This window comes from Crinia signifera, chromosome 12 (assembly GCF_055691185.1).
Source record: "Crinia signifera chromosome 12, ASM5569118v1, whole genome shotgun sequence".
NCBI classification, from domain to species: domain Eukaryota; kingdom Metazoa; phylum Chordata; class Amphibia; order Anura; family Myobatrachidae; genus Crinia; species Crinia signifera.
This window is the reverse complement of record NC_139228.1, coordinates 79,594,378-79,621,107: the sequence shown is the minus strand read 5'-3', so window position 1 is coordinate 79,621,107 and position 26,730 is coordinate 79,594,378.

Below are 26,730 nucleotides of genomic sequence, written 5' to 3'. Positions count from 1 at the left end.
AGAGGTAGCTGGGTGACTATGCTGAGTGACATAAGTGGGCGGCACAAACACGTGGTGCATCTAGGAGTGGCACTGCAGCGGTAGATGGCAGTTTGAAACTATTTGAAAAACTAAGCCCCAAAGAGCACATTATGCCAAAAAAAAAAAGTGCAAAATGCAATTGTCTTTGGGCTCTACCACCCACCCTTATGTTGCGGAAATTGGACATGCACACTTTAACAAACCAATCATTTCAGGGACAGTGTCTGCCACACGAGAGATGATTAGTTTGTTTGAGCCCCCACAAAAAAAAAAAAAGAAGCAATTCGCCTCTCTCTCCCTGTACCAACTGGCTCTACAGAGGCAAGATGTCATCCTCATCCTCCGATTCCTCACCCCCTTCAGTGTGTACATCCTCATCCTCACAGATTATCAATTCGACCCATTAGAATCCACCATGACAGGTCCCTCTTTAGTCTCTGGAGGCAATTCCTGGTCTTTGTTGGAGAATTGATCATTCATTTTGCTGAACATCATCTTCTCCACATTTTTTGGAAGCAACCTCCTACGCCGTTCGCTGACAGGTTCCCGGCTGCACTAAAAAACTATTTTGGATTACACAAAGAAGGGGGACAACTCAGTAAAGTAGAGCCAGTTTGTACAGGGCCTCCAAACTGACTTTTTTTCCTACCAGTAGAGGTACGAACTGCCTGACTTGTCTACTTGGATGCTGTCACCAAAGTAATCCTCCACCAATCTACATCATTGCCAGCGGGTCTTGTAGAAAATCTGAGTTGTTTCCTCACAGCCGCATGTGTAGGTTTGCCGCAGTACCACACTACTGGACTTATGCCTCAGCACTATCACTGGACTGGAAGACGAGCAGGCAGGCAGGGTGCCAGGACGCGTTGCCTCTTCACTATCTGTGTCTAGAGTGAAGATGGCGTTCGGCCGATCGCTGCTTTAAAGGATTCAGATCGCACAATTCGGCTGAAATCTCTTCAATGTCCATTTGATTTTGATTTGATTTTAATTATATAAGCAAAATCAACTAGAAAAATAGACCAAATCGAGCCATATGTACAAAGCGTTAGACTGACATTCATGTCTGTATTCATTTGTACGAACTTACACATGCACGTGCACACACTCATACACTACAGAACTATGGGCCTAATTCAGATCTGATCGCTGGGCTGCACATTTCCAGAACCCTGCAATCAGGTATATGTCGCTGTGCCAGGGTGAAATCCCAACCAGAGCAAGTCTGCAAATTGCTTAGCACAGCTTGTGAAATTAGCTGGACTGGCAATTAGCTGCATATCCATTTGCACAGAGGTGAATAAGACCTATGCAAGATGCCAGTTTGGGGCCTGCTCCCTCAAACAAAACATCTTTATAGGGACCTAGCCAGGGCCCTTATTCTGATCGGTGCTGCCGGATCCGAATATGCGGCCAGCACCGTGCGTCCTAAACCCTGCCTTCCATACGGATCGCCAACTCCGTCCGTAAGCGTTAAGAAGCTGTCCGAACGGACCGCACGTGTATTTCTCATGAATACACCTCCTCCATCTCAGGGAACCTCCCCCATCATTCGATGGTCGCAGACCATCGAATGCAGGACCGAGTGGCCAGGCAGCTCCCGCAACCTCAGACCACACGGGCATTTCTCCGTGCAAAAGCAGGGATCTGGGCGGGCAGCTGACATCCGGCAATGTCATATGTCCGCCCCCTACACGTGCGTCACGGCCGCATTACCATACGTACGCCCAGCGTTTTCATGGGAACGCCCATGAAACGCGGGGCGTATGCATATGGTAATGAGCCCAAACAGCCCTTCACACCCCTCTCCACCCCCTGTTCGTAGTGTACACATTTCATGCGGAATGTGGCCGTGCGTCCGGCTCACACATGCGCAGAGACGCCTCTGCACATGCGCAGACACAAAACATTGGCGGCACGAACGCACGTGGATATTACCGCACCAACCAGAATACGGGCCCAGGTGCCTAGGTTTCTTTATGAAAAATCCTCCTATGCATTTTCATGCCGCTGACCTTATGAGTTTTCCAGGACTTACTTGGCGGCTGTGATAGAAGCAGGCTGATCGAGGCCGGAGCTGATGTCACATGACTTCCCTTAAAATGCATGGGCACGTCTGCATTTTCCCTGCCACTCCATGATGAGAATGTACACACTGATGGGTTGATGAATCGGAGGATGAGGACAACATATTGCCTATGTAGAGCCGGCTTGTACAGGGAGAGATGAATTGATAATGTGTGAGGATGAGGATGTACATACTGAAGAGGGTGAGGAATCGGAGGATGAGGATGACATCTTGCCTCTTTAGAGCTGGTTCATACACAGATAAATGAATTGCTTCTTTTTTTTTGTCGGGCCCAAACAAACCAATCATTTCAGCCATAGTCGTGTGGCAGACCCTGTCACTGAAATGATTGGTTTGTTAAAGACAGTGTGCATGTCCTATTTACTATACAACATATGGGTGGGTGGGCCCAAGGACAATTCCATCTTGCACCACTTTTTTTTGGCATTATGTGCTCTTTGGGGCCTAGTTTTTTAAACTGCCATCCTGTCTGCTGCTGCACTGGTGTCGCTCAGCATAGTCATCCAGCTACCTCGGTGCAACCTTTTGGCCTAAAAACAACAATGTGGGGTGTGATGTGTTCAGAATAGACTGGAAATGGCTGGAAATGAATGCTACTGAGGTTAATACCAGCATGGAGATAAAAAAAAACGAATGCTGCGAATTTGGAAGTTCTTATGTCCCAAAAATTCCAGATAAAAAATACAAAACACGGAAAGGGTGGTGTTTCAAAAAAGATCCAGATCCAAAACACGACCAAAGATCCAGACCCAAACACAAAACACGAAAAGTGGCCTAGAGAAGACTATACAAGTCATGGAGAAGACTATACAAGCATATTTATGGGTTTGGTAGGTAACCCCAGCTGTTAGAATCCCCAAATCAGAACATTGACACTGGAATCCCAACGAACAGATTTCTAGCACATCTCGTAATTCCAACCCTGCCCCTATTCTTAACTCTTACCCACTCGTTCTTCAGCTTAACCATAACCTCCCTCTCCCACAGCCTAACCCTAACCCAACCATTATGCAGCCTAACCCTCAGGGCCAGCAACAGAAATCTTGGGGCATGGTACACTGATATCTCTGGGACCCCGCCCAATGGCAGACCCAGAATTTTATTACATTGAATGTGTTTTTATTATTAGAGAAACAAACATAATATTCATGTGCAATAGTGCAGGGCAGATGGGAGGACGCAGCATTGTGTGTCATTTGGCTCGCTGTTTTGTGTGATGCCGCATTAGTACTGGTAGCCGGACAGGTGACCAGTTCGAGGGGGGTTACTGGATTGGGGTCTGTGTAAGTATCCTTCCAGGACCCAGGTAGACCCAGCCTTGGGGCCCCTGACAAGGTTGGGACCCGGGACAACCCCTACTTTCCCCTGCTCTGCTAACCTTAAAGCACACCTCCAGCAACCTAACCCTAGCCATTCCCACTTACAGCCTAACCGTCCCCTCCAGTAGCCTAACCCTGACTGTCCCCTCAAGCAGCCTAATGGTGTGTACCGATCGAGGTCTTGGGAGGGGGGTATTGAGCAGCAAACACTAGGATTTTATGTCTTTGCTATGCGATTTTTGACTATTAAGTAGAAATCTCAAGGCAAAATCTCACTTTGTGTACACAGCATAACACTAAATGCTCCCACCCACAAACCCAACCTTATACTCCTCCTCCAGTTGCCAAACCATAACCAACCCCTCCAGCAGCATAACCCCATCCACCCACAGCCTATCCCTAAAAATCTCCACTCATAGCCTAACCCTAAACATCCCCTACTGCAGCTGAACTCATAGCCAATCCTTACCCCACCCTTCCTGCAGCCGAACCCTCCACCTCCCACAGCATAAACCTTACCTCCCCATCCTTCAACCTAACCCTAACCCCTCCTGCAACCTAACCTCTCCCTCCTGCAACCTAACCCTAACCTCCCCTACTGCAGCCTAACCTCCCTCTCCTGCAGCCTAACCCTAACCTCCCCTCCTGCAACCTAACATAACCTCCCCTCCTGCAGCCTAACTCCCCTCCTGCAGCCTAACCCTAACCTCCCCTCCTGCTACCTAACCTCCCCATTTTGCAACCTAACCCCTCCTGCAACCTAACCCTAACCTCCCCATCCTGCAACCTAACCCTAACCTCCCCTCCTGCAACCTAACATAACCCCCACTCCTGCAACCTAACCTCCCCATCCTGCAACCTAACCCCCTCCTGCAACCTAACCCTAATATCCCCATCCACCAACCTAACCCCTCCTGCAATGTAACATAACCTCCCCTCCTGCAACATAACTCTAACCTCCTCTTCCTGCAACCTACCGTAACCTTCTCCTCCTGCAACCTAACCTTCCCTTCCCGCATCCTAACTCTAACGATCCCCACCTGCAGTCTAACCATAATCCATCCTTCCTGCAGCCTACCCCTAACTCACTCCTGCTGCAGCCTACCCCTCACCCTGGTGCCTATCACTACCCCCATTACTTACCAGTGGAATCTGTTGAGATTGTGGATGCATCTGTAGTTGTGGGCACCAGCAGAAGCCTGATTTACCATATACTAAAGTGATATTCTGTAGGGCTGCTGCAGGAGTTGGTGCTTCTGCAGGTGGAAAGCCAAGGAGCCCATTGATTGGATATCACTGGTGCTAATAAAGGATTTTCAACTTAGTAAAAGTGTCAAAATGGATATTTGTTTTGTGAAGTGGTTGGCAATTTGTCTTTTTCTAAAGTCCAACATTATCGGGTTATTGATAGACCTTAATGAATTTGATGGGTTTATGCTTTGTTTAATATAATAATAATAATAATAATAATAATAATAATAATAATAATAATAATAATTATTATTATTATTATTATTATTATTATTATTATTATTTTTACTATTATTGTTAACATTTATTTATATGATGCCAGCACACAGTGGAGTAACTACTGTAAGGCAGCCCCAGTTACCACTTGGGGGAGCAAGCAGCAGCAGGGTCTGTGTGGGTGCCGGCAACTGCTTGACGCACTAACATGCTTCTGCCTGCTGCTGCCCACTGACTGAGCACCGGAGGCGAGTCAACCACAGCACGGGTGCGGCCATGGCAGAGACGACAAATCCCCCCACTGATTCAATTGACTGTACACAGAGCCGGCTATTGGCTACTGTGTACAGGATGGGGGGGGGGGGGCGGATGGGCGTGCTGGGGTGTCAGAGCCAAGGGAAGCAGCAGTGTCTGCTGGTCTCTCTTCCTCTATCCTGCTTCAGCTTCTCTGTTATGCGTGTGACGTCATCACGCCACACGCTGGCGAGGAGCCGGGGGGGGGGGGGGGGCAGCACAATCTTTTTGGCAAGGGGGAGTAAAATTTATAGTTATGCCCCTTCCAGCACAATCCACTGCATTTTCCATCTAGGAACACAGTAATAGACCAATAGTCGTCGCCAACAGACAGTGAGATACAATCTATAGGGATATATATAAGATACATGAGGTTAAGCACTACACACAGAAATTGCATAGCAGGAACAATGTAACCACTCATCCCCAGGTGGCTCATTGCCGTCTTAATGGGAGAATAGCATTGATACATGCCTAGCATAAAAGACATTCCACCACTAAGTCCTAAATGCATAAGACAGTTGTGTACATATATTACGCTGAGCAAAGTCTACTAAAATTATTGTGCAATAAACATTAAGGTTGTGGTGCAGGATCATATTTTTCTTTTCTAAGCATACGTTGGAAACGTTTATGGCTGTAAAATTCAGGCATTTTTAATTCTCTATTAAACTTAGCACTGGATCAAACACATTATTTGTGACACATAGCGCAATCCAGGGACCAATCCGTGGGGGACACTTTTGCTAGTGCCGTAGATGCTCAGTCTTTACCCATGGCAGGAAAAAGTGCAGGACCACAGGAAGGATAAGTCACTAGCTAAGACCAGCAATCTGGGGTCTACAGCTGAAATTATAATGAAGGGGTCTCCATTAAATCAGGGCCATCTTAACAGCAGTGTAGGCCCCTGGGCAAAGCAATGCACTGGGGCCCTTACCCATTCTCCCCTCCTAGGGGTGGATGGTGCTATCAGCAGCAGCTTTGATGTCCCACGGGTGGCAGGGGGTGCTCTATCTTCCATTCAACATGTAGGACCTGGAGCAGTAACTTCTGCTAATTACTCCTTTACTGCAGAGGTGGTGGGAGGGTGAACACTAACGTGTGGAAGGGGGCACTGAGCTGAATGAAGGGTCCCTTGTAAATGACTTCCAGGGAGGTAGGGGGTGTTTTATACACAGGGGACGGTTGGATAATGGCGTGGGCTTAATATTCGTCATTTTCCGGTGGAAGGGCAGCTTGTTTGACTGCAGATATCGCCATTATCTGGAAATAGATTTCTTAGCCTTCAATAGTATAAAACCTAGAGTCCCAACTTTCAGGAGGTGCTGGGGACTTGGGGATCAGAGATCAGGAGCCAGAGCAATCCATTGACAAAAATATAAAACGGTACACCAGACGTTTTGAGCTGGAGCAGGGACCGGCTGCTGGAAGGCTGATATCTCTGGTTCTGGGCATGATAGAGACAAGCGGCTAGAGCTCCCAGAAAGGGGAGAGTCCCATCTTTTGGAATATACTCTAAGAAAAATTCTAAGTCAGACAGAACCTGAGAAATCTGACTGGGAAATGCAATTAACAGGTTGGATGCGGACTGCTGCTTTGAAGTTGGATATCTCCATTTCCCCACGGCCGATTTTCAAAATTCTAGTATCCCTGAAAAAAGGGGATCCTCTGCTATCAGGCCATTATACACCTGGGGCCCCTGGGAAAGTGCCCATTTAGCCTATACAAATAGACAGCCCGGCATTAAATAATGAAATCACTAATTATAGGTCTAATAGTGTGTACACACTGTGAGATATTCACTATTTTTTTTATTGATTTTGCTTATAGAAGCAAAATCAAATAGAAAAATTGAATGGGCATCAAATGGTTTCTCTACATTCGATGCAGATTCGATCCCAATGCGCCCTCATGTGCAGTGTAAATTGAATAGAAAAAGACAAGACTTTATAGTGGAAATCTAATGTGTTCCCTGCAGGTTTCGATTCAGTCTCCATCTCCTGCCTGATGCCAGTGTTGATCTAATAGCACATCAAATGCACATTGAATGAAAATCAAATAGAAAATAGTGGAAATCGAAAAGTAGAAAAAAACTCAGAGCAGGTCTAATAGTCCATATCTAATAGAAATTGAATCGAAAACCGAATTTAACTGTGTGTACACACCATAAGGGTTTAAATAAGCGGTGTTACTCTAGGAGTATAAGAGTACTGCCAAGGGGGAGTAACTCTGGGAGGCAATGGAGTCATCTGTCGCCAGGCTCCTGCTCCCCAAGGGGGCACCTCTCCTCCCCTGTGAGTTTGAATCAGTTAATTGAATAGTTAGTACTAATAGTAATGGTTTGGAACTAACAATTATACATAGAATCTAAATAATAACATTGCAGGAGCAAACAGCCCCATCAGTGATACCCCTTTCACACTGACAGAGCTGGGTCACACTCAAGAATGTGTAGCACCCCTGGACTGATCTGGCACACTTAGCAGCACCCCTGGACTGATATGGCGCACTTAGTAGCACCCCTGGACTGACCTGGCACACTTAGTAGCACCCATGGACTGATATGGCACACTTAGTAGCACCCCTAGACTGATAAGGCACACTTAGTAGCACCCTTGGACTGATCTGGCACACTTAGTAGCACCCCTGGACTGATATGGCACACTTAGTAGCACCCCTGGACTGATCTGGTACACTTAGTAGCACCCCTGGACTGATCTGGTACACTTAGTAGCACCCCTGGACTGATATGGCACACTTAGTAGCACCCCTGGACTGATCTGGCACACTTAGTAGCACCCCTGGACTGATCTGGTACAGTTAGTAGCACCCCTGGACTGATATGGCCCCCTCTCTATAAGGAATAGCTGCCATGTGCATGTACACAGCATCTCTTGAACGATCACTGGCTATTCTGCAGAGCAGTGGGGAACTTTGGCTCCCCCTAATTGCCTCCCCTGCCCGCGGGACACTCCCACACATGGAAGAGACAATGGGACAGTCTCCAATTGGCTGGACTATATGCCTGATTCAGATTTGGATGCAGGGGTCTGAAAATGCAGCCCTTACAATTATCGTAGGGCCGCGCATGCGTATGGTCCACAGTATGCAAGCGCAAGCGCTCCAGGTGACGGCGTCCTGCGATGGATTGATATTGCAGGCTTCCTGCAGGTTGATTGACACCCTACTGTCATTTGGGGGGTATAAAAACAGCGTTTGGTGGACCGTTGGGAGGGAGGGCCACTGACGTCATCAGCAGCCTCCTCCTCCCCACGGCCACCACAGCGCTGTGACGAGAGGGGAAATCATTCGATGGTGAGATGTTTTTAATGGTTTTCCCCTTATGTGCACGGCTGCGAATGGACATGGACGGGCCGAATGTGGACGCAGTGGCGGTGGCGGGCGGTGTTTACCTGATCACTGGGCTATGAAATCTCACTGCTCAGCAAACAGGTCTGAATCAGGCTCAATGTCTATGATTAATGGCTAAATGCAATTTAAAGCCAGACCCACAATATTATAAGAGGGCGGTGGAGCATGTGCTGTAACCATATTCGCCTAATCTCCTGCAATCTGGAGACTCCCTAAAATAGAAGCAATCTCCCTATCTCCCTGAAGAGTCTAGCAATCTCCCTAACTCCCTGAAGAGTCTAGCAATCTCCCTATCTCCCTTAAGAGTCTTACAATCTCCCTATCTCCCTGAAGAGTCCAGCAATCTCTCAATCTCCCTGAAGAGTCTAGCAATCTCCCTATCTCCCTGAAGAGTCTAGCAATCTCCCTATCTCCCTGAAGAGTCTAGCAATCTCCCTGAAGATTCTAGCAATCTCCCTGATTTCACCTTTCCCACATTATCCATTTGTTACATTTTGAGGCAAAAAAGAAATTGGAGATATATATACAGTTCAGTGGGATCATCAGTGCAATTCCCCTGCATTGGTTATAAAGCGCAATGATTCCTATGGCTACATGCATTCTACTACCAACTATAATCTCCCTATAACTAGTTTTCAAAAGAAGGCAAGTATGGCTTTAACGGAAAGGTAAAATGCACTATTTTGAGGATGAGTTGTTAGAATAATAAGTACAGTCCTCCCTGTTTTGGCCAACAGCAAATTTTCTGCTCGCACATTTTTTATACTTATCCGAAACAAGGCACCCGCCAGACCAGCAGTGCTTCATTTCAATTACAACGCCTTATATTACTGTAGGCGTAAACATGCTTGGGATGGTGGTCATATTTCATTTTAGAAACACCACAGGATGAAAATTAGCCAATGTAAAGAAATCTAATAAGGAACCAAAATCACATAAATCACTTAGAAACCTACAGAATACTGTTGTTAGTGCCATTTGTTTCTCTCAGTATACAATATCACATCTCATTGCATATCGGTTTTGCGATGAGATCAGATGAGATGAGATCTAGTACAAAAAGTATGTGCTGCACATACATTTTGTACTAGATCTCATCTCATCGCAAAACCGAGATCGGATGAGATGCGATAATGTATACAATATTGTATACAATAATTGTAACGTGTACTGTCCTCACACCCACCAATCGCAGTCAGTAAGCGCGGATAGAGTGCATGTGCCTATTCCCAGCTGTGTTAATCATTGATATCCGGATTTGAATAACTTGCATTTAAGTCCCCCCTGTACACGGAGTGCAGCTTTCGCTCATAGACATCACTCAAACTCTGAGCAGGAAAGAGAGTGTTATCACTGTCAATAGTGGTGATGTGTGTTCTTTGGTACAGCCCCAGGCAACTGAGCTGTGATAACAGAGCATAAGAAAGTCATCTGGGGAATGGAGATAGGGCTGCCAAAAACAAACATGTTCTACAGAATTAAGGTGCATTGTAAAAATGCTTTACGCAAATCGCTCTCCTGGGGGTTATTATAGAAAGGAATGTGGTGAGAGGAACTCTGTAAAAAAACGTATACAGTAAATGTATATACAATTTCATTTTATATTTTTCTGGAACCCAGTTCCTGATGATGTCGTATTTAATTAGAGATTCAGAAACGGAGTTCCTGCTGAAGAATTGTCTTCCATCAGTGGCAGTTACAGGGGTGGGACTTCAGCACAGTCCAAAATTCAAAGAGGGGGGTCACATCAACTGCCAGTGAGTCCAGGACAGTGATGTTTGAGGTGGCGGCTCCCCTTTTTGAATATTGGACTGTGCTGCAGTCCCAACTCTGTAACTGCCACTAGCAGGGAAGTCCAGGAACAGAGCATTTTGTACCATTATATATATATATATATATATATATATATATATATGTATATATATATATATATATATATATATATCACTGTATTTTCTCTTTAATAATAGAAATATATACTGTATATTGTATAAATATTAATAGACCCCACAGAAGAGTAGATCCTAAAATTGGAAGGTACCTGTATTCCTACATTTCTATAAATGGAAAGAACTTGGAATAACAATAGAGTTACCAGCAAATTGAGGCAATCCTGTTTGTGATTTTTGATCCCGCAGATTACGTTTAAAGCAGAGAGAAATCCCACACAGAGTGTTCTCTTGCCACCGATATCGGTTTTTCTTTCGGACCAGTATGCCTCTATTTGAAGTACTATTTCTCCTAAAAAAAAAACACAACTTTCAACACTCCTTTTTTCTCTCACCTTTCCAGTTCAGGCAGTTTAAATTCAGCATATTAAAAACCTCCTGCCTGGTGACTGTCTTTTATATGCTGTAATCTATTGTTAGACTCCTGTAATGTGCACATTGATAGAGTTTCAGCGTTTATTTGAAATGTAGAGTGGGATATAAGACTTCAAACAGCCGTGAGCCAGCTACCTCCAGATAAAGAGGAACAGGACCTGCAACTGTCACATCTGACAAGCTTTCCTGCCAAAGCTACCTCTCCTGGCAGCTTCCAACCAGCGTCCGCTTGCAATGCACCAGTAGCTTTGGAACAGATAATTGTGTCACTTGCCAGATTCGTCTTCTTGCAGCCTAAAACAATTTAAGAGTTTAAAGAATGATGTAGTAACTATAGGATTCCATTTAAATATATGGAAATGAGCCGGTCAGATCAGATCCTGTTCTGTCCATTAAATCTTTATTTTCCCGGGATGGTAGAGGAAACACAGCGTCCGACGCAGTACGCATTTATTATCACATGTGCAATTGTGCATTTAATGAGATATAGAAACAAAACTAATTGGAAATCTTGTCATTTTAATCCTCATTGAGAAAGGCATAGTTCACTGGAGGAATAATCAAATATCCAGACACTTACGACAATGACAGTGTTCAAAGGTGAAAGACAACAGCACATATGTAATACAATAAAAGCGATTTTACAGCAACCAGCAAAACGTAATAATGCTAATTTACATTTACATCTGTGGATTTGTAGCTTCTTTTCTTGCGATAGAAAATTACTGCTTCAAAAGAACTTCCAAGTGACTCTTGCTAACGAGGCTGAAGTTGGCTTCTTATTCGGCCAGCTTCTTATTCGAGCTCCAGCTTCTTATTCGAGCTCCAGCTTCTTATTCAGAACAATCACTTTTACAAGGGTTAATGAATCATGGACCACAAATTTCACTGCAGAAATCAACACAGGGGGGTTGCCTACATATGACCCACTTGCAATTTCTTTTGACCAACAATGATTTGGGCAAAAAAATGGGCACAAAAATGGGCATGGGTCCCAGATATCATTTTGAATAAGTAGCTGGTGTCCTGCAAGGGTTAAACAGCGTTGGTCAAAACATATTACACTGAAAACCCGCACAGGGGGGTCACTTACATATGACCCACTTGCCATTTATTTTGACCAACAAGGATTTGGGCAGAAATAGGGCACTAAAGTGGGCATGGGTCCCAGAATCATCATTTTGAATAAGTAGCTGGTGTTCTGCAAGGGTTAAACAGCGTTGGTCAAAAAATCTTACACTTGGAATCCACACAGGGGGGTCAGATACATATGACCCACTTGCCATTTCTTTTGACCAACAAGGATTTGGGCAGAAATAGGGCAGTAAAGTGGGCATAGGTCCCAGATGTCATCATTTTGAATAAGTAGCTGGTGTCCTGCAAGGGTTAAACAGCGTTGGTCAAAACATATTACACTTGAAACCCACACAGGGAGGTTGCCTACATATGACCCACTTGCAATTTCTTTTGACCAACAATGATTTGGGCAGAAAATGGGCACAAAAATGGGCATGGGTCCCAGAATCATCATTTTGAATAAGTAGCTGGTGTTCTGCAAGGGTTAAACAGCGTTGGTCAACAAATATTACACTGGAAACCCGCACAGGGGGGTCACTTACATATGACCCACTTGCCATTTCTTTTGACCAACAAGGATTTGGGCAGAAATAGGGCACTAAAGTGGGCATGGGTCCCAGAATCATCATTTTGAATAAGTAGCTGGTGTTCTGCAAGGGTTAAACAGCGTTGGTCAACAAATATTACACTGGAAACCCGCACAGGGGGGTCACTTACATATGACCCACTTGCCATTTCTTTTGACCAACAAGGATTTGGGCAGAAATAGGGCACTAAAGTGGGCATAGGTCCCAGATGTCATCATTTTGAATAAGTAGCTGGTGTCCTGCAAGGGTTAAACAGCGTTGGTCAAAAAATGTTACACTGGAAACCCGCACAGGGTGGTCACTTACATATGACCCACTTGCCATTTCTTTTGACCAACAAGGATTTGGGCAGTAATAGGGCAGTAAAGTGGGCATGGGTCACAGATGTCATTATTTTGAATAAGTAGCTGGTGTTCTGCAAGGGTTAAACAGTGTTGGTCAAAACATATTACACTTGAAACCCACACAGGGGGGTTGCCTACATATGACCCACTTGCAATTTCTTTTGACCAACAATGATTTGGGCAGAAAATGGGCACAAAAATGGGCATGGGTCCAAGAATCATCATTTTGAATAAGTAGCTGGTGTTCTGCAAGGGTTAAACAGCGTTGGTCAACAAATATTACACTGAAAACCCGCACTAGGGGGTCACTTACATATCATCCACTTGCCATTTCTTTTGACCAACAAGGATTTGGGCAGAAATATGGCACTAAAGTGGGCATGGGTCCCAGAATCATCATTTTGAATAAGTAGCTGGTGTTCTGCAAGGGTTAAACAGTGTTGGTCAACAAATATTACACTGGAAACCCGGACAGGGGGGTAACTTACATATGACCCACATGCCATTTCTTATGACGAACAAGGCTTTGGGCAGAAATAGGGCAGTAAAGTGGGCATGGGTCCCAGAATCATCATTTTGAATAAGTAGCTGGTGTCCTGCAAGGGTTAAACAGCGTTGGTCAAAAAATATTACACTGGAAACCCGCACATGGGGGTAACTTACATATGACCCACTTGCCATTTCTTTTGACCAACAAGGATTTGGGCATAAATAGTACATAGGTCCCAGAATCATCATTTTGAATAAGTAGCTGGTGTTCTGCAAGGGTTAAACAGCGTTGGTCAAAAAATCTTACACTTGGAATCCACACAGGGGGGTCTGATACATATGACCCACTTGCCATTTCTTTTGACCAACAAGGATTTGGGCAGAAATAGGGCAGTAAAGTGGGCATAGGTCCCAGATGTCATCATTTTGAATAAGTAGCTGGTGTCCTGCAAGGGTTAAACAGCGTTGGTCAAAACATATTACACTTGAAACCCACACAGGGAGGTGGCCTACATATGACCCACTTGCAATTTCTTTTGACCAACAATGATTTGGGCAGAAAATGGGCACAAAAATGGGCATGGGTCCCATAATCATCATTTTGAATAAGTAGCTGGTGTTCTGCAAGGGTTAAACAGCGTTGGTCAACAAATATTACACTGGAAACCCGCACAGGGGGGTCACTTACATATGACCCACTTGCCATTTCTTTTGACCAACAAGGATTTGGGCAGAAATAGGGCACTAAAGTGGGCATGGGTCCCAGAATCATCATGTTGAATAAGTAGCTGGTGTTCTGCAAGGGTTAAACAGCGTTGGTCAACAAATATTACACTGGAAACCCGCACAGGGGGGTCACTTACATATGACCCACTTGCCATTTCTTTTGACCAACAAGGATTTGGGCAGAAATAGGGCACTAAAGTGGGCATAGGTCCCAGATGTCATCATTTTAAATAAGTAGCTGGTGTCCTGCAAGGGTTAAACAGCGTTGGTCAAAAAATGTTACACTGGTAACCCTCACAGGGGGGTCACTTATATATGACCCACTTGCCATTTCTTTTGACCAACGAGGATTTGGGCAGAAATAGGGCAGTAAAGTGGGCATGGGTCCCTGAATCATCATTTTGAATAAGTAGCTGGTGTCCTGCAAGGGTTAAACAGCGTTGGTCAAAAAATGTTACACTTGAAACCCACACAGGGGGGTTGCCTACATATGACCCACTTGCAATTTCTTTTGACCAACAATGATTTGGGCAGAAAATGGGCACAAAAATGGGCATGGGTCCCAGAATCAACATTTTGAATAAGTAGCTGGTGTCCTGCAAGGGTTAAACAGCGTTGGTCAAAACATATTACACTTGAAACCCACACAGGGGGGTTGCCTACATATGACCCACTTGCAATTTCTTTTGACCAACAATGATTTGGGCAGAAAATGGGCACAAAAATGGGCATGGGTCCCAGAATCATCATTTTGAATAAGTAGCTGGTGTTCTGCAAGGGTTAAACAGCGTTGGTCAAAAAATATTACACTGGAAACCCGCACAGGGAGGTAACTTACATATGACCCACTTGCCATTTCTTTTGACCAACAAGGATTTGGGCAGAAATAGGGCACTAAAGTGGGCATAGGTCCCAGATGTCATCATTTTGAATAAGTAGCTGGTGTCCTGCAAGGGTTAAACAGCGTTGGTCAAAAAATGTTACACTGGAAACCCGCACAGGGTGGTCACTTACATATGACCCACTTGCCATTTCTTTTGAAAACAAGGATTTGGGCAGTAATAGGGCAGTAAAGTGGGCATGGGTCACAGATGTCATTATTTTGAATAAGTAGCTGGTGTCCTGCAAGGGTTAAACAGTGTTGGTCAAAACATATTACACTTGAAACCCACACAGGGGGGTTGCCTACAAATGACCCACTTGCAATTTCTTTTGACCAACAATGATTTGGGCAGAAAATGGGCACAAAAATGGGCATGGGTCCAAGAATCATCATTTTGAATAAGTAGCTGGTGTTCTGCAAGGGTTAAACAGCGTTGGTCAACAAATATTACACTGAAAACCCGCACTAGGGGGTCACTTACATATCACCCACTTGCCATTTCTTTTGACCAACAAGGATTTGGGCAGAAATAGGGCACTAAAGTGGGCATGGGTCCCAGAATCATCATTTTGAATAAGTAGCTGGTGTTCTGCAAGGGTTAAACAGCGTTGGTCAACAAATATTACACTTGGAATCCACACAGGGGGGTCAGATACATATGACCCACTTGCCATTTCAACAAGGATTTGGGCAGAAATAGGGCAGTAAAGTGGGCATAGGTCCCAGATGTCATCATTTTGAATAAGTAGCTGTTGTCCTGCAAGGGTTAAACAGCATTGGTCAAAACATATTACACTGGAAACCCACACAGGGAGGTTGCCTACATATGACCCACTTGCAATTTCTTTTGACCAACAATGATTTGGGCAGAAAATGGGCACAAAAATGGGCATGGGTTCCAGAATCATCATTTTGAATAAGTAGCTGGTGTTCTGCAAGGGTTAAACAGCGTTGGTCAACAAATATTACACTGGAAACCCGCACAGGGGGGTCACTTACATATGACCCACTTGCCATTTCTTTTGACCAACAAGGATTTGGGCAGAAATAGGGCACTAAAGTGGGCATGGGTCCCAGAATCATCATTTTGAATAAGTAGCTGGTGTTCTGCAAGGGTTAAACAGCGTTGGTCAACAAATATTACACTGGAAACCCGCACAGGGGGGTCACTTACATATGACCCACTTGCCATTTCTTTTGACCAACAACGATTTGGGCAGAAATAGGGCACTAAAGTGGGCATAGGTCCCAGATGTCATCATTTTGAATAAGTAGCTGGTGTCCTGCAAGGGTTAAACAGCGTTGGTCAAAAAATGTTACACTGGAAACCCGCACAGGGTGGTCACTTACATATGACCCACTTGCCATTTCTTTTGACCAACAAGGATTTGGGCAGTAATAGGGCAGTAAAGTGGGCATGGGTCACAGATGTCATTATTTTGAATAAGTAGCTGGTGTCCTGCAAGGGTTAAACAGTGTTGGTCAAAACATATTACACTTGAAACCCACACAGGGGGGTTGCCTACAAATGACCCACTTGCAATTTCTTTTGACCAACAATGATTTGGGCAGAAAATGGGCACAAAAATGGGCATGGGTTCCAGAATCATCATTTTGAATAAGTAGCTGGTGTTCTGCAAGGGTTAAACAGCGTTGGTCAACAAATATTAAACTGGAAACCCGCACAGGGGGGTCACTTACATATGACCCACTTGCCATTTCTTTTGACCAACAAGGATTTGGGCAGAAATAGGGCAGTAAAGTGGGCATGGGTCCCTGAATCATCATTTTGAATAAGTAGCTGGTGTCCTGCAAGGGTTAAACAGCGTTGGTCAAAAAATGTTACACTTGAAACCCACACAGGGGGGTTGCCTACATATGACCCACTTGCAATTTCTTTTGACCAACAATGATTTGGGCAGAAAATGGGCACAAAAATGGGCATGGGTCCCAGATATCATTTTGAATAAGTAGCTGGTGTCCTGCAAGGGTTAAACAGCGTTGGTCAAAACATATTACACTGGAAACCCGCACAGGGGGGTCACTTACATATGACCGACTTGCCATTTATTTTGAGCAACGCTGTTTAACCCTTGCAGGACACCAGCTACTTATTCAAAATGATGATTCTGGGACACATGCCCACTTTACTGCCCTATTTCTGCCCAAATCCTTGTTGGTCAAAAGAAATGGCAAGTGAGTCATATGTAAGTGACCACCCTGTGCGGGTTTCCAGTGTAACATTTTTTGACCAACGCTGTTTAACCCTTGCAGGACACCAGCTACTTATTCAAAATGATGATTCTGGGACCCATGCCCACTTTACTGCCCTATTTCTGCCCAAATCCTTGTTGGTCAAAAGAAATAGCAAGTGGGTCATATGTAAGTGATGCCCCTGTGTGGATTCTAAGTGTAAAATTTTTTGACCAACGCTGTTTAACCCTTGCAGGATACCAGCTACTTATTCAAAATGATGACATCTGGGACCTATGCCCACTTTACTGCCCTATTTCTGCCCAAATCCTCGTTGGTCAAAAGAAATGGCAAGTGGGTGATATGTAAGTGACCCCCTAGTGCGGGTTTTCAGTGTAATATTTGTTGACCAACGCTGTTTAACCCTTGCAGAACACCAGCTACTTATTCAAAATGATGATTCTGGGACCCATGCCCATTTTTGTGCCCATTTTCTGCCCAAATCATTGTTGGTCAAAAGAAATTGCAAGTGGGTCATATGTAGGCAACTCCCCTGTGTGGGTTTCAAGTGTAATATGTTTTGACCAACGCTGTTTAACCCTTGCAGGACACCAGCTACTTATTCAAAATGATGACATTTGGGACCTATGCCCACTTTACTGCCCTATTTCTGCCCAAATCCTTGTTGGTCAAAAGAAATGGCAAGTGGGTCATATGTATCTGACCCCCCCTGTGTGGATTCCAAGTGTAAGATTTTTTGACCAACGCTGTTTAACCCTTGCAGAACACCAGCTACTTATTCAAAATGATGATTCTGGGACCCATACCCACTTTACTGCCCTATTACTGCCCAAATCCTTGTTGGTCAAAAGACATGGCAAGTGGGTCATATGTAAGTGACCACCCTGTGCGGGTTTCCAGTGTAACATTTTTTGACCAACGCTGTTTAACCCTTGCAGGACACCAGCTACTTATTCAAAATGATGACATCTGGGACCTATGCCCACTTTAGTGCCCTATTTCTGCCCAAATCCTTGTTGGTCAAAAGAAATGGCAAGTGAATCATATGTAAGTTACCCCCCTGTGCGGGTTTCCAGTGTAATATTTGTTGACCAACGCTGTTTAACCCTTGCAGAACACCAGCTACTTATTCAAAATGATGATTCTGGGACCCATGCCCATTTTTGTGCCCATTTTCTGCCCAAATCATTGTTGGTCAAAAGAAATTGCAAGTGGGTCATATGTAGGCAACCCCCCTGTGTGGGTTTCAAGTGTAATATGTTTTGACCAACACTGTTTAACCCTTGCAGGACACCAGCTACTTATTCAAAATAATGACATCTGTGACCCATGCCCACTTTACTGCCCTATTACTGCCCAAATCCTTGTTGGTCAAAAGAAATGGCAAGTGGGTCATATGTATCTGACCCCCCTGTGTGGATTCCAAGTGTAATATTTGTTGACCAACGCTGTTTAACCCTTGCAGGATACCAGCTACTTATTCAAAATGATGACATCTGGGACCTATGCCCACTTTACTGCCCTATTTCTGCCCAAATCCTCGTTGGTCAAAAGAAATGGCAAGTGGGTCATATGTATCTGACCCCCCTGTGTGGATTCCAAGTGTAAGATTTTTTGACCAACGCTTTTTAACCCTTGCAGAACACCAGCTACTTATTCAAAATGATGATTCTGGGACCCATGCCCACTTTACTGCCCTATTACTGCCCAAATCATTGTTGGTCAAAAGAAATGGCAAGTGGGTCATATGTAAGTGACCACCCTGTGCGGGTTTCCAGTGTAACATTTTTTGACCAACGCTGTTTAACCCTTGCAGGACACCAGCTACTTATTCAAAATGATGATTCTGGGACCCATGCCCACTTTACTGCCCTATTACTGCCCAAATCCTTGTTGGTCAAAAGAAATGGCAAGTGGGTCATATGTATCTGACCCCCCTGTGTGGATTCCAAGTGTAACATTTTTTGACCAACGCTGTTTAACCCTTGCAGAACACCAGCTACTTATTCAAAATGATGATTCTGGGACCCATGCCCACTTTACTGCCCTATTACTGCCCAAATCATTGTTGGTCAAAAGAAATAGCAAGTGGGTCATATGTAAGTGACCACCCTGTGCGGGTTTCCAGTGTAACATTTTTTGACCAACGCTGTTTAACCCTTGCAGGACACCAGCTACTTATTCAAAATGATGACATCTGGGACCTATGCCCACTTTAGTGCCCTATTTCTGCCCAAATCCTTGTTGGTCAAAAGAAATGGCAAGTGGGTCATATGTAAGTGACCCCCCTGTGCGGGTTTCCAGTGTAATATTTGTTGACCAACGCTGTTTAACCCTTGCAGAACACCAGCTACTTATTCAAAATGATGATTCTGGGACCCATGCCCACTTTAGTGCCCTATTTCTGCCCAAATCCTTGTTGGTCAAAAGAAATGGCAAGTGGGTCATATGTAAGTGACCCCCCTGTGCGGGTTTCCAGTGTAATATTTGTTGACCAACGCTGTTTAACCCTTGCAGAACACCAGCTACTTATTCAAAATGATGATTCTGGGACCCATGCCCATTTTTGTGCCCATTTTCTGCCCAAATCATTGTTGGTCAAAAGAAATTGCAAGTGGGTCATATGTAGGCAACCCCCCTGTGCGGGTTTTAAGTGTAATATGTTTTGACCAACACTGTTTAACCCTTGCAGGACACCAGCTACTTATTCAAAATAATGACATCTGTGACCCATGCCCACTTTACTGCCCTATTACTGCCCAAATCCTTGTTGGTCAAAAGAAATGGCAAGTGGGTCATATGTATCTGACCCCCCTGTGTGGATTCCAAGTGTAACATTTTTTGACCAACGCTGTTTAACCCTTGCAGGACACCAGCTACTTATTCAAAATGATGACATCTGGGACCTATGCCCATTTTAGTGCCCTATTTCTGCCCAAATCCTTGTTGGTCAAAAGAAATGGCAAGTGGGTGATATGTAAGTGACCACCCTGTGCGAGTTTCCAGTGTAATATTTGTTGACCAACGCTGTTTAACCCTTGCAGAACACCAGCTACTTATTCAAAATGATGATTCTGGGACCCATGCCCATTTTTGTGCCCATTTTCTGCCCAAATCATTGTTGGTCAAAAGAAATTGCAAGTGGGTCATATGTAAGCAACCCCCCTGTGTGGGTTTCAAGTGTAATATGTTTTGACCAACACTGTTTAACCCTTGCAGGACACCAGCTACTTATTCAAAATAATGACATCTGTGACCCATGCCCACTTTACTGCCCTATTACTGCCCAAATCCTTGTTGGTTAAAAGAAATGGCAAGTGGGTCATATGTATCTGACCCCCCTGTGTGGATTCCAAGTGTAATATTTGTTGACCAACGCTGTTTAACCCTTGCAGGATACCAGCTACTTATTCAAAATGATGACATCTGGGACCTATGCCCACTTTACTGCCCTATTTCTGCCCAAATCCTCGTTGGTCAAAAGAAATGGCAAGTGGGTCATATGTATCTGACCCCCCTGTGTGGATTCCAAGTGTAACATTTTTTGACCAACGCTTTTTAACCCTTGCAGAACACCAGCTACTTATTCAAAATGATGATTCTGGGACCCATGCCCAATTTACTGCCCTATTACTGCTTAAATCATTGTTGGTCAAAAGAAATGGCAAGTGGGTCATATGTAAGTGACCACCCTATGCGGGTTTCCAGTGTAACATTTTTTGACCAACGCTGTTTAACCCTTGCAGGACACCAGCTACTTATTCAAAATGATGATTCTGGGACCCATGCCCACTTTACTGCCCTATTACTGCCCAAATCCTTGTTGGTCAAAAGAAATGCCAAGTGGGTCATATGTATCTGACCCCCCTGTGTGGATTCCAAGTGTAACATTTTTTGACCAACGCTGTTTAACCCTTGCAGAACACCAGCTACTTATTCAAAATGATGATTCTGGGACCCATGCCCACTTTACTGCCCTATTACTGCCCAAATCATTGTTGGTCAAAAGAAATAGCAAGTGGGTCATATGTAAGTGTCCACCCTGTGCGGGTTTCCAGTGTAACATTTTTTGACCAACGCTGTTTAACCCTTGCAGGACACCAGCTACTTATTCAAAATGATGACATCTGGGACCTATGCCCACTTTAGTGCCCTATTTCTGCCCAAATCCTTGTTGGTCAAAAGAAATGGCAAGTGGGTCATATGTAAGTGACCCCCCTGTGCGGGTTTTCAGTGTAATATTTGTTGACCAACGCTGTTTAACCCTTGCAGAACACCAGCTACTTATTCAAAATGATGATTCTGGGACCCATGCCCATTTTTGTGCCCATTTTCTGCCCAAATCATTGTTGGTCAAAAGAAATTGCAAGTGGGTCATATGTAGGCAACCTCCCTGTGCGGGTTTCAAGTGTAATATGTTTTGACCAACACTGTTTAACCCTTGCAGGACACCAGCTACTTATTCAAAATAATGACATCTGTGACCCATGCCCACTTTACTGCCCTATTACTGCCCAAATCCTTGTTGGTCAAAAGAAATGGCAAGTGGGTCATATGTATCTGACCCCCCTGTGTGGATTCCAAGTTTAATATTTGTTGACCAACGCTGTTTAACCCTTGCAGGATACCAGCTACTTATTCAAAATGATGACATCTGGGACCTATGCCCACTTTACTGCCCTATTTCTGCCCAAATCCTCGTTGGTCAAAAGAAATGGCAAGTGGGTCATATATAAGTGACCCCCCTGTGCGGGTTTCCAGTGTAACATTTTTTGACTAACGCTGTTTAACCCTTGCAGGACACCAGCTACTTATTCAAAATGATGATTCTGGGACCCATGCCCACTTTACTGCCCTATTTCTGCCCAAATCCTTGTTGGTCAAAAGAAATGGCAAGTGGGTCATATGTATCTGATCCTCCTGTGTGGATTCCAAGTGTAAGATTTTTTGACCAACGCTGTATAACCCTTGCAGAACACCAGCTACTTATTCAAAATGATGATTCTGGGACCCATGCCCACTTTAGTGCCCTATTTATGCCCAAATCCTTGTTGGTCAAAAGAAATGGCAAGTGGGTCATATGTAAGTGACCCCCCTGTGCGGGTTTCCAGTGTAATATTTGTTGACCAACGCTGTTTAACCCTTGCAGAACACCAGCTACTTATTCAAAATGATGATTCTGGGACCCATGCCCATTTTTTTGCCCATTTTCTGCCCAAATCATTGTTGGTCAAAAGAAATTGCAAGTTGGTCATATGTAGGCAACCACCCTGTGCGGGTTTCAAGTGTAATATGTTTTGACCAACACTGTTTAACCCTTGCAGGACACCAGCTACTTATTCAAAATCATGATTCTGGGACCCATGCCCATTTTACTGCCCTATTTCTACCCAAATCCTTGTTGGTCAAAAGAAATGGCAAGTGGGTCATATGTAAGTGACCCCCCTGTGCGGGTTTCCAGTGTAACATTTTTTGACCAACGCTGTTTAACCCTTGCAGGACACCAGCTACTTATTCAAAATGATGACATCTGGGACCTATGCCCACTTTACTGCCCTATTTCTGCCCAAATCCTTGTTGGTCAAAAGAAATGGCAAGTGGGTCATATGTATCTGACCCCCCTGTGTGGATTCCAAGTGTAACATTTTTTGACCAACGCTGTTTAACCCTTGCAGGACACCAGCTACTTATTCAAAATTATGACATCTGGGACCTATGCCCACTTTACTGCCCTATTTCTGCCCAAATCCTTGTTGGTCAAAAGAAATGGCAAGTGGGTGATATGTAAGTGACCCCCCTGTGCGGGTTTCCAGTGTAATATTTGTTGACCAACGCTGTTTAACCCTTGCAGAACACCAGCTACTTATTCAAAATGATGATTCTGGGACCCATGCCCATTTTTGTGCCCATTTTCTGCCCAAATCATTGTTGGTCAAAAGAAATTGCAAGTGGGTCATATGTAGGCAACCCCCCTGTGTGGGTTTCAAGTGTAATATGTTTTGACCAACGCTGTTTAACCCTTGCAGGACACCAGCTACTTATTCAAAATTATATCTGGGACCCATGCCCATTTTTGTGCCCATTTTCTGCCCAAATCATTGTTGGTCAACCCCCCTGTGTGGATTTCTGCAGTGAAATTTGTGGTCCATGATTCATTAACCCTTGTAAAAGTGATTTTTCTGAATAAGAAGCTGGAGCTCGAATAAGAAGCTGGAGCTCGAATAAGAAGCTGGAGCTCGAATAAGAAGCTGGCCGAATAAGAAGCCAACTTCAGCCTCGTCTCTTGCTAGCGGTAATAATGGTGGTAGCAGCGGTAAGGTGGACAGTGAAAGTAAATATGCAAAAGTATATTGTAAGCAGTTCTCTTGACAAACATACCACTACTATATTGTAATTATAGTTGTTGCATTATTTACAGATGTATTTTGCATTTGGATTAATGTTTTAGTTTTGGTTCTGGTCTAGAAAAAACACCCTTAGGTGTTTTTTTTTCGTTTTCAATTTTCATTTTCAAAATATACTTTATTGGAAAACTCTTAAATTTTACATAGATTTAAAATTATTGACCTCAAATTTGCATTAAATAATGATTACATCACATTACGAATATCAACTAAAAAGCAAGCGTAAAATATACACTGATAATGTTGCTAGAAGTTTGAAGGACACGTTCTAAGAACTAGACCAAGTTCCTCCTAAATTGGAGGATCGTTAGCCATTATTAATTGCTTAGTTGAATTGGGAAGAGTTTAAATATACAGTAGCTCTCCGAGAGTTCAAAGAATTTGGCAACTTTGGATTCTTTATTCAAAGAAGCCTCTATCTAATTTATACGAAATATGAAAAAAAAATACCTTGTCTTTGAATAAGGAAAAAGGAGGAGAATCAGAATGAGTCCAGACTTTGAGGATAGTTTTCTTTGCGGCAGGACTCAAAGTCAATAACAATTTATGCCTGCGTCAGGATATCCTCTGGTCCTGATGCAAGATACCTGAGATAGCCCATCCAGGGGTGAAGGGTAAATAGTTTATCAGATTGTCAATAACATATTACTATACTTTAAGCCAAATCGGTCTAACTTTTGGACAAAGCCAATGGAACAAATCCATGTTATCTTCTCAACATCTATTACAGGCACACTTATTAGATGAACCCATTACAGAACTACAGTGTAGGCTGATATACATTATATGATGGTTGTTTAAGAATAAGTCCCTATAAGAACTAACTGGCATAATATGACATGAATCAGAAAGATTCTTCACTAGATACATTGTGGCGATATCAAGAATTTGTTGTTTCCATTGAGGTAAAGAGAAGTTTTTATTTATTTTATAAAACTGCTCAATCGTATAATGTTTGTTCCTATGATATTATTAAGCTCAATAACATACATTTACAGTCATTTTCAGTCCATTTTGACCACTTCATAGCTCTCATTGTTATTTTCACCAATATTTATATAATCTGGCTGTCTACTAAGGGCCTTATTCTAGTTCAATCTTAGAGGCAAATTCCTTCTTAGCTCTGACAAAACCATGTGCACTGCAGGTGGGGCAGATGTAAAATGTGCAGATAGAATTAGATTTGGAGAGTTATTTTGTTTCTGTGCAGGGAAAATACTGATTGCTTTATTTGTACACTGCAATATAGATCTCACTTTAAAAGAAAAACCCCACCCAAATCTAATTCTATCTGCACAAGTTACATCTGCCCCACCTGCAGTGCACATGGTTTTGTCCAGCTAAGAAGGAATTTGCCTCTAAGAGTGAACTAGAATAATGCCCTAAGTGACAAACACATGGCATTTTAAAAGAATATAGCACATCTATAAAGCATTGCTGCACAGCAGTGGCAGACAGGAGGATGGCAATATAATAAACTATACACCTCCACAGAAAGTACCCGTGACTGTTTTCATTAATCAAGAACTAGCTCAGTGACCTGCAGGCAATACAGGGAAATGGAGGTGGAGTACTTGGTGAAAGGCAAGTAAAAAAAAAATTATAGATTGATCAAATAGATGAAAATAAAATTCAGACATGAACTTTATTAACCTCTATGTTGCCGCAACTGAGAAAAAAAGCATAAAATAATACAAGAGTGATCAATTGCTGATTGATTTATTGATTATTTAAAAGTAACATTTGTGAGACCTAGATTGAGAGTTGTTTTGCCTATTTTGCAGCAACTGTGGATAGAAAAGACCATACACAATACAATACAATACAATGCAATACAATAAAATACAATGCCTGATTAATTAAAATGAATATTTAAAAGGCACCACATTGTTTGTGGTTAAAAATTTTTTTGCAAAATGAAACATTTTTTAAGAGCAGTAACCAAGTCTATAAATATTTTGTCTCATAATTAATAGAAAAGTGGCTGAAGATCATATTGTCCCACCCATTTTGGATGCGGAATATTAAAAAAGGACATTCAGAGTTTAACACAGGGACCTTTATGCCTGGAGTGCTTGGTTTGTTTGTCCCCCCACAAAACTATTTTTTGGAAGTACTCAACTACCCTCGATCATTAAAGAGGAGTTTTACAACGAGGGTGTAGATGACAGAGAGTGCCCGAAACTGCTAGTGGCTGATACTGGACTGCTTGTTATCATTTTGCAAAATTATTATAATTGTATCAAATAGATATCATCAACTCACTACAAATGACGTAACAGGGAGGAGATGCGTAGATGTCTTTAAAGCCCTATCTGTATCTCTGGGCTTCCAAATGGAACCGATGCCATCACAAATGTGTTAGGATTGAGTAAAACTAATTTCACACAAGATGTGGCTTTCTTTGTCTTATGCCCAGAAATGACAATGACTTTATTTTTTTATCACGAGCAAGAACTTGCACAAACAACATCCTCCTGATCATCATCCTCATTAGTGTCAGATATATCCCCCTCGTGCTGTTGCACGTACACACTAGCATCCTCAATTTCTGTTAGGTCATCATACCATCTTTACAGTGGCGTAGCTACGTATTGGGCACCCCTACCCCACCGCCCCGCCGAGCACCCCTACCCCGCCGCCCCGCCGCCCATGCAAACCCCCCCTCAATCCCCCACAGCCTTACCTATCGCGCTGGTCCCGGCGGCTCCGTTCTTCTGCTGAGGACCACCAGAAAATGGCCGCCCCCATACAGCAGACAGTTCCAGATAACTGTGTGCTATATGGGGGCGGCCATTTTGTGGTGGTCCTCAGCAGAAGAACGGAGCCACCGGGACCAGCGCGATAGGTAAGTCTGCGGGGGATTGAGGGGGGGTTTAACTATAGCACCGGCGCCCCCACATGTACAGCGCCCCCCGCGGTGGCGGGGGCTGCGGTGCTATAGTTACGCCCCTGCATCTTTACTTGCACTGCTCATCCCCACATTTGTAGAGGGAACAGAAATGGTAACGGAGGTTTCTCTAAGAGTGCTTACAGTAGGTAACATGGACATCCCTAGACTCTCCTCAAGTATTTATGAACACAGTTTGTTCTTCAGCCTTAATGTTCCAATAAAGAGTT